The following is a 12417-nucleotide window of genomic DNA, read 5'->3' on the forward strand; positions in this document are numbered from 1 at the left end:
AGCGCCGGGGCTGCCGAAGACCACGCCCGAGGAGGCGGGACGGTGCCCAGAACAGCCCGCCCCTGGGGGCAGGGAGAGGGAAGCCCGGTTTGTGAGCGCGCGCCGTGGGCGGGGTACCGCGCGGCCGTAGGAAGGCGGGGCTGCGGGGCGCCGCGTTTCGGCGGCGGCAGGGGCGGGGCTTGTGTGTCTCGCGCCGGGGGCGCGGGAGGGAGCGGCGGAGCTCGCGCGCGAGAGGCGGAGGCGGCGGAGAGCGGCGGGCGCGGAGCCGACCTCGCCGGGGCGCCGCCGCCGCCCGCTCCCGCCGTCGAGCACCCCGTACCCGCGGGCTGACAGGCAGGTGAGGGACCTCGCTCGGTGCGGGGGGTCGTGTGGGGGGGTGAACGTTTCCTACCGGCCGCGGGGGGAGCCAGAGCTGGGGCGGGGCCTGCGGGAGCCGGTGGCTGCGGGCAGTCGCCGGGCTAGGCAGGGGCTGCGGCGGCGGCGGAGGGGGCAGGCAGCGGCGGGGCCTGTCGACGGGGAGCTGCCGCTCAGGTGGGTCCGCGTCCGGCGGCGGCTCCCCCGAGGGCTGCGTGGCCTGTCGGCCGACCGGAGAGAGGGGGCGCCCGGGCGCGGCCGGGGGAGGCAGCCAGGGGGGAGCGGGGCCTCGCCCCTGCCGGGCCCCGCGCACGCTGTCACCGCCCAGGAGCTGGGCGGCGGCAGGCCTCCCCCGGCCCCGGCTGCCCCCGGCCAGCCGGCCGGCCCGCGGGGACCGCGGCGGGGACGGCCACATCACCCTGCCCGCCGCCTCCCCGGTGGCAGGCGAGCGGGCCCGCGTCCTGCCGGGCATTGCTCATGGTGGTGGTGCGCCGGGGCGGGCTGCTGTGCGCCGGGTGGGGTTTGGTTTTGCCTCGTACAGTAGGTCCTTCACGCTCTTCCCATTCGCGTTCCATATTGTATTTTTCAGTCGCTACTTATTTAGTCTGTCCTTGGGAAACGCACGCTTTTGTTGTCTTAGTCACATCGTCTGAGGTAATGGTGACCGGTGTCTGTCTACCTAGACCTTGTGGTGTTGGATTTTTTTACTTTTTCCTGTGAATGCTGAATGGTCACATTTAATTTATTTTATTACATCTACTACAAAGTAAGCGTCAGCTGATGCGATGCTTTGTTTCTGAATCTGCTGCCATCCTGAAGCGTGTGTGAGGAATTGCTGTCCTTCCACATCTTTTTTGTTTGTAACATGAAATCTATATCTTAGTTATGAATTATACCATTTATTTTACCTGGAACGTTGCATGCATACTGGAATTTGACATTATGGTTCATGTCGACATGGTGTGAAATGGTTTAAAGTGAAATCCCAATGGAAATGGGAGAGATTAGGAGGTATGAAGAAAAGATATAAAGAAACATCTGTGGTGGTGGGGAAAAGCAGTACAGAAGCCAAGAGAATAAAAGCAAATGGCTAGAAATAGAATTTGTCCAAAGAATAATGTATATTTAACATTTTTATCCAAGCTCGTTTTGGGGGCACGTTGATGTACGCGGGGTGGTTGTAGCCAGATAATATGCGACCTCAAATCCAACAGGTTGTAATCAAAAAAAGTTGTCTGGTTTGACTGCAGGGTTGTGATTCTTAAACAATGACCAAGCCGGCTAGGATGTCTACAGCAGTAACCTCCACCAGCTGCCTGCCCTCCTTTTCTCCCAGAGGTTACTGCGTCTATAGCAGTAGGTGGCTGAACATACGTCTCCTCCTGAGGTACTGCAGTCTTCAGCCTGACATATTACTGTAAAGTATATTTTGGTATTTTGTGATGAAAACTGCAGTAGCCCACATGTGTGCCCCAATTCAGGGTCACTTATGAGTCAGCACCCTTACAGCCTATCAACTAAGATTAAAAGAGAAACAATGCTACCTTGCCCATGCTAGTATGAGCAGAGTTGGTAGTGTAATAATTTATATTTTTCAGTAAGGAAGTATTTGGACTAAACCACTAGTTATTAAATAGCAGAAGCAGCTGTACTGAGTGTAGTTCAGTTCTGGAAGCATAGTTCAGAACTTTATCACAGAACAGCAGTTCCCTGAGTAGTCAAGTATGTGACTTTACTATATCATCCAGAAATTTGGAATTGTCTGAATCTACCAAGCTGCAAGAGGGGCTGCAGCTCGAAAAAGTTTGGGTTCTGCTGGGGAAAAAACATGAGTTTATCATAATATTTGATATAATTTGAACTTTCTCCATGTTTTCTGGGAAACCAAATTAGCTGTAATCAAATCACTGTAAGGATGTTTGCAAGTTTCCTTCAGTTTGGGTTTCTGTTATCTGGACTACATTAAAGGATCACGTTTTTCATAAGTCTTAGCATTGTTTCTTTGATCCTGTCACAAGCTTTTATGAGATTCTGTTTGCATAACTTTTCATCTCAAACATCTGGCTAATGGTCTGACTGGCAAAAAAGCAGGTTTGGTATTTATGTGACCTGTACTTTTTTATTGAATTGCAAATCTTAGTCACGAAAGAAACCTAGGTTTTTTTTCTGAATCTGCCACTTTCTCAGTTCCTGGTAGCAGTTGTCTGTGTTGCTGTATGAATAGAAATATTTCACCATGCTATTGTAACCAGCATGCGAGTTCCTTGCTATTATTCCTTATTTTGTGAAGCAGGATACTTTCCCATTGTTATCCCTCCTACCCTCACACCCTCCCTATTTACAAGCCTATTCCCCCAAAAACCTCTCTTGTGTGAGAGGTTTGCTACAACAGTTACCTGGCTAAGCCACTTGAAAATTGTAGTACTTTTAGAAGGTCTGGCTTATTTTACCTGAGTATGGTATGCTCAGAAATGCATGTATGCGTGCAGCTTTTTAAATAATCAGACTGATTGCTAGAATTAAGAAACAATAACATGTGTTCTTGAACCTTTCTGGCTACCCTGTTGTAAGAGCCCTCTGGGTGATGAGTATTCTATCAATTACTGCCTGTTTAAGCCAAGAGTTTAACTCTGTGGCATGCAGTGAGCTGCTGTATGGCAGTGGTAGACCATGAGATCCTAGAAAATCCAATGTTGATTTAGGAAAAGTGATATTTCCTAGTATGTAGGTTGTGTCAATATCGTTAACACAACTTTGGTGTCAGGGTGAGTTTGTGATGGAAATTCTGTAGATGGAGCATGCTTTGCTTTGCACAGTGATGTTACCCATGGTGACTTTAGGCTAGCAGTCTGCAGGGATTCACTAGTGCTTCTAGGTACTTCTGGGATCTTGAAATATCTTTATCACTTTTAGCATTGTGTTTCCACTGTTGGGAAGTTGGTTGTTGGTTGTGTGCCACCTGGGGGGGAGAGAAAAATCCATGCATACAAACACATAGTATTTGCTGACTGTATACTCTAAAAATCAGGCTATAAACTCTTTAGCTGTATAATGACAGAAAATTAAGGTCCATGGGTCTTCAGTCTCCTAGGTAATTAGAAGAATGAGAGTTATTTTAATAAGTTCATCGCTAGGAAGTTTACATGCATGTTCTGTCTCCTATTGCTTTTTGTGTTTTGGACTTAGTTAAAAAGGAAAAAGACACATGATAATTTTTGCTGTGTATCTCCTCTCTGCTTTAAAGTTAGAGACTTCTCATCAGCTCTCATTCATTGCCCAGAACAAATCCTGATGCACTTTCCTAGCCTGCCTACACAGGTCAGTGTCAAGAACGTAGGACAGGGAGGGACCATGTGGGTCATTGGGTCCAATCCCTGGTAAACGCAGGCAGGGACCAGGAATTGAGAATGGTCCACAATATATCTGCACCAGGTGCTAATCATCCCATAACAAATTCCACGCTACCAGTCTTAAAGCTATTGGAGAGAAAAGGTTCTGGAACAGCATCCAAAACTTCTGCCATACCTGGGAAGCCTTTAAGTGGGATGTCCAGTGTTAAGAAATATGTTAAGAAATAAAAATTCCTCTGGAGGAAGACAGAAAAATTTCTATTGGTACTCAGTAACGTAACAAAGGGAAAGAACTTGCTCGTGCACCCAAATTTAGTGACCAGTTAACTCTTAGTATACTGTGAGTAGAACCATTTTAGTCTGACAAGTGAGATGAGGTAAGGCATTTAGAATTACCAGTAGCACCTCATGTTCTGCCTCGAGTTGAGGCTGACCTCCAAGAGCTTTAGGAAAAAATCCTTATAAGCAAATGGTGCATCATAAAGAGTATATAAATATGTGTAAATAAAGATTTAGCTGAAATACATGCATTTTTATAATAATAGTGAGCCTTTTTGGTTTTGTGATCTTGTTTTTGGGGAAAGAAGATAGAAAGGAATGAAGGTGTGGTGGTGAAAGCATACCCTTTATGCTGATATCAAGTCTTAAGGGAATTATAAGAAACAAAACCTGATGTGAATTAAAACTGCTTTTGCAGAGAAGCTGCCATAGAGTAGAGCATGTTCTGTTGTCTTTGTGGAGTAAGTAGATCTCATGAAAGGATATGTATACTTGTGGGAGGCAAGTGAACAAGGAAGCTGATGAATATTTCTGGCTTTTGTTCAGATACTTGCAGATAGTGTATTCTGGGTGGGATATCTTGTAGGAATGGGAGAGAAGAATGGGAAAGAGAATGGTGTCTAAAAAGGACAGATAATCAAGATTTTTCCATGTTCTGTGGTGACTTGAAGTATATGTGTACTATTTATGTTAACTTCAAATTTAAAAAGTGTGTAACAGGAGTGTCAATTTATGTTTAGAAACAAAACACTCCTTTGACAAATGACTGCTGGTTTTTTTTTTCCTCAAAATGTTACGGTTGATGGCTTACCTTTTACAAAACATGATTTTTTGATCTGTCAAAGTCACCTAAAGATTATCAAGGACTTTTGAGATATTTTTCTGGGAAGATTTCTCTGCGTATAGGGGGGAGAATGTATGAATTCCTACCTTCTCGTGTTTGGTGAGATAAAACAAGGGCACTTGTTACTTTCAGTGAACTTGGCAGATGTGCAAGTCAGTGAACTTTAAAACCAAAACAACCTACCTTTAAAAAGGGTTGGACATAAACAGATGTAGATGCTTGGGCATCTGTTCATGTGCTATCTAGGAATGAGAATCAATCATAATATGAACAGTTCCTTTTTTGTCTTTCCGTCTTAATTTCATTCATCCCTTTTGCTTTCTTACTGTCAAGGCCAGGAAGATAAGAATATTTTGATATGGATAAAGAACCCTGAATTCCCTGGGTTCAATGCCTTGTGTTCAGCATTGTCTGACTGGCAAACAATTTCCAAAGTAAACTTTTTTCTGTCATTTTCTTGTGTAATAGTCATTAATTTAACATGAAAAGTAGTAAGCTTTCTTACCATTCAGAAGTAGTCAAACCTAAAATCTACATTGTAGTCTATCTTAAGATAGATACTTCACAATTTTTATGTAAAGTAGCACAGCAACCATGGCTTTTGTAATTGTGGAGTGCACCAGAAAGTAACGTGAATCCACTTTTTTTGTCTTCATCTTGGTTGGCACACCTCTAAGTTGTTGTGAATCCTGTCTGTTCTCTCATCGTACCCACTACTTCAATTCCAGGGAAAGATATTTGTCAGGGTTTTACAGAAATATAAGCTTTTCCTGTTTTTGAATTCCATCTTTTTTTTTTCCTTACTCTGTTCTGGAGTCCACATCCCATTTTGTAATCTAGTCATTCTTATTTGTGATTAACCATTAAGGTGTGAATTATGAAAATGTGAGCAATTGCTACCTCTGTTAATGAAGCCTAATGTGTCTGCCACACTGCTTTATCAGATGAAGACAGCTCTTGTAAAGGCGGATTTTTCTGTTGCCATTATAGAACTGACATTGAGGAGCTTTCCTTGTGCACACAGGGATTGGTGCTACAACAAAGTTCAGTCCTGACTATCGGGCAGTGATGGTCTTACGGAGCTGACTCTATGAATGTTGTCTGTCAGCTGGTGTCAGTCCTGAACAGAACCTGCAGCAAAGAAATTCAGAGGAAAAGTTACTTGCTGAAGGCTGCAGAAGTTATTCCTAAATTCTTTTTGTTTTAACAAATGTAAGCAGGGATTTTCCTATATTTCTGCAGCATGTTTTCCTGCATTTGGTTTGCTTACTTACCTAGAAGTAGTTACTGTGGTATTAGTATTTGTCCTGGAGTATGGGGGGATATGAAAGGCATCATGTATTTATATGACAGACTGATCCTCCAGAGGTTAACAAAACTTTGTGTTAATTAACCTTCTGTTTTCTGTCAGCTGTAGCCAGGAATGTCTGCTGAGGCATTGGTTCACATAAAATACTAGATGTAGGGGCTGAGTGTGACAGCATTGGTAAACACATCTCATTTTATTGGATTCTTTATCCTGAAGTTGATGTTAATCTGATCCCTCCAGAATTTCTTACATTTCTACTATGCCTGGATATGACTCTTACTGAAAAACAACTGGATCTTTTGACAAGAGTAGTGTACCTATTCCTGCCCTCCCTCACTTCGTAACTGCCTTACAAGTAAATCCGCGTGAAGTTGTGCAGGTTGCATTTTACTGTTCTTTCAGCATGCTAGTTCTGATGCGGGAGTTACCAGCTTTCGTTCTGCTTTGAATTACCATTTTCATTGATGTATGGTTCTGTATGTCACTATGTTTCTTGGAGTGGTAGCTGCTTTGCTGTTTTGAAGGAGGCTTGATTCTCCATTGCTTTCCACTGGCTATGACTAGGCTATTGTAATGAAACAGATTCATTTTATTTGCCACAAGTTGCACTATAGTACACTTAAATGTTTACTGTCAGATGATAAACTTTTTTCACAGTTCATGGTGTCTGTCTGAGTGTTTTTGGACAGTTAGCTGTGATCTAATAAGACGTTTTTCTTAGCTGGCACTTCAGGCAGGATGTACTGTTATCTGTCTTATCACTTCCATACTGAAAATGTGTTCATAACTCCTTTTTTCAAAATTTTTCAAAATACAGTATTGTTTAATTCTCATCTATCCTTTTTATACTTCTGATAGTCCTTCTTTCAAGCTTTTTCATAATTACTAGGTAGCATTTTCAACTAATACTAAAGCAGGTTGATTGCATGTCTCTGTACTCACAAAGTTGCTATGCCAATCTCTAGATATCTATATGAAGTTTTTACTTTGATGTTAATTTTTTGGAATTTTTTTATTTGGCTTGCAGATGCGATACTCTCTGGAAGTTTCTGCTCTCTTAGTTAACAGTGAGTAAGAGAGTTTTGTTTCGCAAGTGTAAAGGTATGTAAGCTACCTCGAGGAAAAATGGTTTAGCACTGGCTTCAGTGGTTTTGTTTTTTAAACATATGCAGTTTATAGTCTCTTTCTTTGTAATCTTAGGTAAGGGTTCCTGTATTGGCAGAAAGGACCGAAGATTTTTGAAACCTAGAGCAAAGTTTGCAAAGGAAAAACAGTCAATATATTCATGTCACAGTTAGACAGTGTTCCTTGTGGTTACCACCATCCTGTAAGGTTAAGGGATAATTTATTTGTGACTAAATTGAAGGTCACAGTAGAGGAGGAAAAAAGAAACAGTGCTGCATTTTGGCCTCACAGAAGGTAGGATAGGTTTCCTGGAAGGATGATCTGGGGAACTGTCAGTCTGACCTTGGTTCCAGGAAAAGTTGTGGAGTAGATCATCTTGAGTGTCATCACATGGCATGTACAGGACAACCAGGTGATGAGACCCAGTCAGCATGCGTTTGTGAAAGGCAGGTCGTGCTTGACTAACCTGATCTCCTTCTATGACATGGTGACCCGCTTAGTGGATGAGGGAAAGGCTGTGGATGTTGTCTACCTGGACTTTAGTAAGGCCTTTGACACTGTTTCCGACAGCATTCTCGGGGAGAAACAGGCTGCTCATGGCTTGGACAAGCGTACGCTTTGCTGGGTAAAGAACTGGCTGGATAGCTGGGCCCAAAGAGTGGTGGTGAATGGAGTTAAATCCAGTTGGCAGGTGGTCGCAAGTGGTGTTCCCCAGGGCCCCAGTACTGGGGCCAGTTCTCTTTAATATCTTTATCAATGGTCTGGATGAGGGGATCGAGTGCACCCTCAGTCAGTTTGCAGGTGACACCAAGTTGTGTGGGAGTGTTGATCTGCTTGAGGGTAGGAAGGCTCTACAGAGGGATCTGGACAGGCTGGATCCATGGGCTGAGGCCAACTGTATGAGAGTCAACAAGGCTCAGTGTCAGGTCCTGCACTTGGGTCACAACAACCTCATGCAACACTACAGGCTGGGAGAAGAGTGGTTCGAAAGCTGCCTGGCAGAAAAGGACCTGGGGTGTTGGTTGATAGCTGGCTGAATATGAGCCAGCAGTGTGCCCAGGTGGCCAAGAAGGCCAACAGCATCCTGGCTTGTATCAGAAATAGTGCAGTCAGCAGGGCTAGGGAAGTGATCGTCCCCCTGTACTCGGCATTGCTGAGGCTGCACCTTGAATACTGTATTCAGTTTTGGGCCCCTTGCTACAAGAAAGACATTGAGGTGCTGGAGTGTGTCCAAAGGAGGGCAATGAAGCTGGTGAAGGGTCTAGAGCATGAGTCTTATGGGGAGCAGCTGAGGGAACTGGGGTTGTTTAGCTTGGAGAAAAGGAGGCTGAGGGGAGATTTTATTGTCTCCTGAAAGGAGATTGTAGTGAGGTGGGTGTTGGTCTCTTCTCCCAAGTAACAAGTGATAGGATGAGAAGAAATGGCCTCAAGTTGCACCTGGGGAGGTTTAGATTGGGTATTAGGAGAAATGTCTTCACTGAAAGGATTGTCAAGCACTGGAACAGGCTGCCCAGGGAAGTGGTGTCACCGTCCCAGGAGGTATTTAAAAGATGTATAGATGTGGTGCTTAGGGACATGGTTTAGTGGTGGACTTGGCAGCGTTAGGTTTATGGTTTGACTTGATGATCTTAAGGGTCTTTTCCAAGCTAAATGCTTCTATAAGAGACTGTACTTCTGACAGTCCTAGTAAAATGCTAGTGTGGGTCAGAATACTGAAAAAACTAACTTTTCTGGTTATGTTGCTATGTGAAAGAAAACTTCCATGTAATTTTGCTTGAACTCCTGGAAGAAAACTAGAACTCTTTCTTCTTCCCAATGAATTGGTATTACAAATGAGAAAAGGCATTTCTGTCACTTCTTTCACTTTGCTGTTTCCAGGACGAAAGATGTTTTTTCTAGTGTGAATTGTCTTAGTATCTGCTTTTGGATTCCTAATAGCAACAAAGTGAAATGGCCAGTGATAAATGCTACAAGGTGGGGGGGGGAAGTTAAGATTTATCTTGTAACATGTTGGGTTTTTTCTCTTGAACCACAACAAATCTCTGTGTCAGTGAAAGTACTGAAACTGGCTGCGTGGTTGGAAGAGTGTATTTAGTTAATATTTGGAATATTCACAATTTCAAAGTCTAACAATGGTGTAGTGGAACTTCTCATTTCAAGAGAAATACTGGAGGGTTACATGTGCTTGTTTCTAAAGACTTTTTTCTTAATACACCGCTTTTGGTTAGTTTTGCTTTTGAAAAGTGAATGCAGTGTAACACGTGGCAGTGATGTCAGAGTTGTTCTCCCTGAGTTTCACATGTGCCTGCTCCGGGAATCCTTCCTGTAACCCTAATTGACAGGTAATTCTAGCAGTTGGCTTTCATAGCTTGCATTATTTGATTTTTCTAGAGTAACAGAGGGGATGGTGCCTACCTGTGGAACAAAGCTTAGAGCTGAATTCGCATAGGGCTGGTGCGCCCAGTTAGGTGGATGAGAGCTAACCTGCCTGCCCTGGTATATTAGGAGATGGCTACTGCACAGCACCTGCCGTGGTGTCAGCTCCTGGCAGCTGCCTGGAAAGCTACTTTTCTGCCGTGGACATCAGACACTTTAATTCTTTGAAAGGCTGTTAATAGTTTAACAAAATGTTAGCTAAAGCAAGGAGAAAGCAATTCCAGGAGTTTAAATGATGCTTTGCCATTGTGGGGGTGATTAACTCATTAGAAATGACCTAAAATCTTTTGTGCTCCTCTTGGATGTTGTTAAGCACTTTACTAGGTGATACTTGAGAATGCCCCTTTAATGTACTTCTAGCAACATTTAAACTTAATGTTTTTGAGGGAAAGTGCTTTAACTAAAACACACAGAATAATACACGTCTAATCTTTTGGTTCAAGTTAAACTCATTTAAAGCTGTTAAGTGAATGAGTGTTTGCACTGATTTACTGTGGTGAGTTTCTAGCAAATTAATTAAGTGCTGTGACTTAAATTAATTTTCAAGAGAATCCTTATGAATGCAAGCTCTTAGTTGAATGTACCTGGTGTAGTGTCTAAGAAATCCTATCTGACTTGTTTTGAGTGCTCAACTGGTGTCACAGCAGCATTTGTAGCATTTTGATATCTCAAACAGTGAGATTACTCAGAAGGAGCCTTTCTATTTGGAAGAAGTGTTTTTCTTCCAGATCTGGGGCACAGTGTCTTGCTTATTGAAGCAACTCCAGTGGAACACTGTAGACTTTGTTACATAGTTTATATTTCTGTACTGTTTTACATAAGGGCATGTAGCTGAAATAGAAGAAATGTCTTATCTGTAACTTCTATTAAAAAAAATAAATCTATAGGTGGTGTTTTGGTAGCTAACTTCAATTATTAATGCCACTGGCTAACTTTCCTTGGCCTATTTTCCTTTAGATATGTGTGTTAAAAAATTCCGTAGCAATGTTGTTGCTAGGTTTGGTTGTTATTTAAATAAAAGAGAAAGTGAGAGACAGAAAGAGTGAGCACTTGAACTTCTTGAGGACTGCTCATGAAACAGTATCAGCTTCCATAAGCTTTGTAAAATTACTCATGCTATTGTATCTTCTATGAAATAGTGTGAAAATTAAAAAATGCTGGGTTACTCTGATCTCGTTTTCCATTTAAAACAGGGGGAAACTGAACACTTTAACACTATTTCTTGTGGCATCTTTTCCTATACTAACTTTTTTCTGAAAGGAAAAACAATGTATCTTTTCCTCATTAGGCTTTTACTTTTTTCTTTCTACTCTTTTCCAGTATTTTTTTAAATATTATTTTTTTGGTCTCTTCCCTTCCACTGACTTTTTCTACAATTTCTTTTGTAAGTATATTCCTCTTTTAAGCCTAATCTTTCTTCTGCTTGCCCAATTACTATCTCACAAACGTGGCATAGGGTTTGGAAAAATTGATTCCTAATATCGGGCAAACGTAACTTCCAGGCAGAAGGTGAGGCTAGATGAAGGCTGGTGTGAAGAGAAAGATTTTGGGATACATAAGATGCTGCTGCTCTTTGGGCACTGTCTGGTATTCTTCCATCTAATGGGGAGAACCAGGAATGTTTCAGTGTTCTAGTTTTGATTTCAGTTGAGCCCAACAGTGACTTGAAATAGTTTACACTGGAAAAATAGAAAAAAAAGTGAGAACTGTATAGTGAGAATAGTTCCACAGAGCAGTAGTTCAGTCACAAGAGTGGATTTCATCCCTGTTTCTTGCTCCTCTGCTAGATCTTGACTAATAAGTGGTCTCAGCCCAGTGCCCCCTACTAAAGAGTTACTTGCTACCACTTGTAGAACATAATGTTTCAGTGCAAAAATAAGGAATTTTATTGCATATGCTACCAGAATCCATGTTTAAAGAAAAAGTAGAGGGGAGGAGGAACTGTGACATGATGATGTCATGCTGTTCTGTGTTTTAAGAGGTCCCTGCTGTTGGAATGATAATATTTAATGGCATTAATATGAGCTGGTTAATGAGAAGTATGTTTTGATTGAAATCTTTGCTTAACCTGAGAAAAGATTTAAGTCATGTTTAGGGCTGAATCCCAATCAGAGAGAAAGTAAGAGACTGGAATCAGTTGTCAGTGCAGGTGTGATTCTCGTGTTCCTCTTCATGTCATTGGTCCCATTGCTGTGTGATTGCTGTTCTTTCAGAGTTGTATCTATACTTGCTTAAGCTTTGTAGTCAGTAACAATTTCATGAGTCGTCTTAGTTTTGGTTCTGACTTCTGAGGTTTGAAGGAGGGCTGACAGCAACACTAAAGGGACCTGCTAGTCGAGATCATGATCCGAATTGTTTCAGTCCATCCTACCTTCCTATTTGCAGGATTATTTTCACTGCAACAGGGTTTAGAAACTGTGTCCTATGGAAGCTAGCAGTGCTTGAAGGAAAAAAACCCAACCCACTACTGAACAGGCTTTATGTTTTGATTGTCTCTCTTACTCAGAAAGGTAATGGGTAAAGAGTTAGGGCCAATTAGAAATAGGAAAAAAAGTTAGACTACTTTTGTGGAGTTCAGGTCGTGACCGACAAAATTATGGCTTGAAAATTGATGGGTTCTTTATTTTATATCTCTCTACTGTGATAATATAAGAACAGAAGGACAAGGATAGAAGTCCCTTTTTGAGTTTAAATATTAGGGGTTAAATAAAAGATTGCTT

At 42.4% G+C, this 12417-nt stretch overlaps 1 protein-coding gene across 7 annotated transcripts in view; it reads left to right on the forward strand.

Annotated features, from left to right (window-relative positions):
• Positions 1-192: 192 nt before the first annotated feature.
• The window catches only part of ERC1 (ELKS/RAB6-interacting/CAST family member 1), a 297951-nt gene continuing 285726 nt past the window's right edge, over positions 193-12417 (forward strand). For 6 of the 7 annotated variants that reach the window (XM_054835865.1, XM_054835858.1, XM_054835875.1 and 3 more), the window contains exon 1: positions 199-337. The gene's annotated coding sequence lies outside the window, so the exon portion shown is untranslated. Of the gene's footprint in view, positions 338-12417 lie in introns of all 7 variants that reach the window. The other variant, XM_054835847.1, reaches the window with a different exon arrangement.

Source organism: Grus americana, chromosome 1 (assembly GCF_028858705.1).
Source record: "Grus americana isolate bGruAme1 chromosome 1, bGruAme1.mat, whole genome shotgun sequence".
NCBI classification, from domain to species: Eukaryota; Metazoa; Chordata; class Aves; order Gruiformes; family Gruidae; genus Grus; species Grus americana.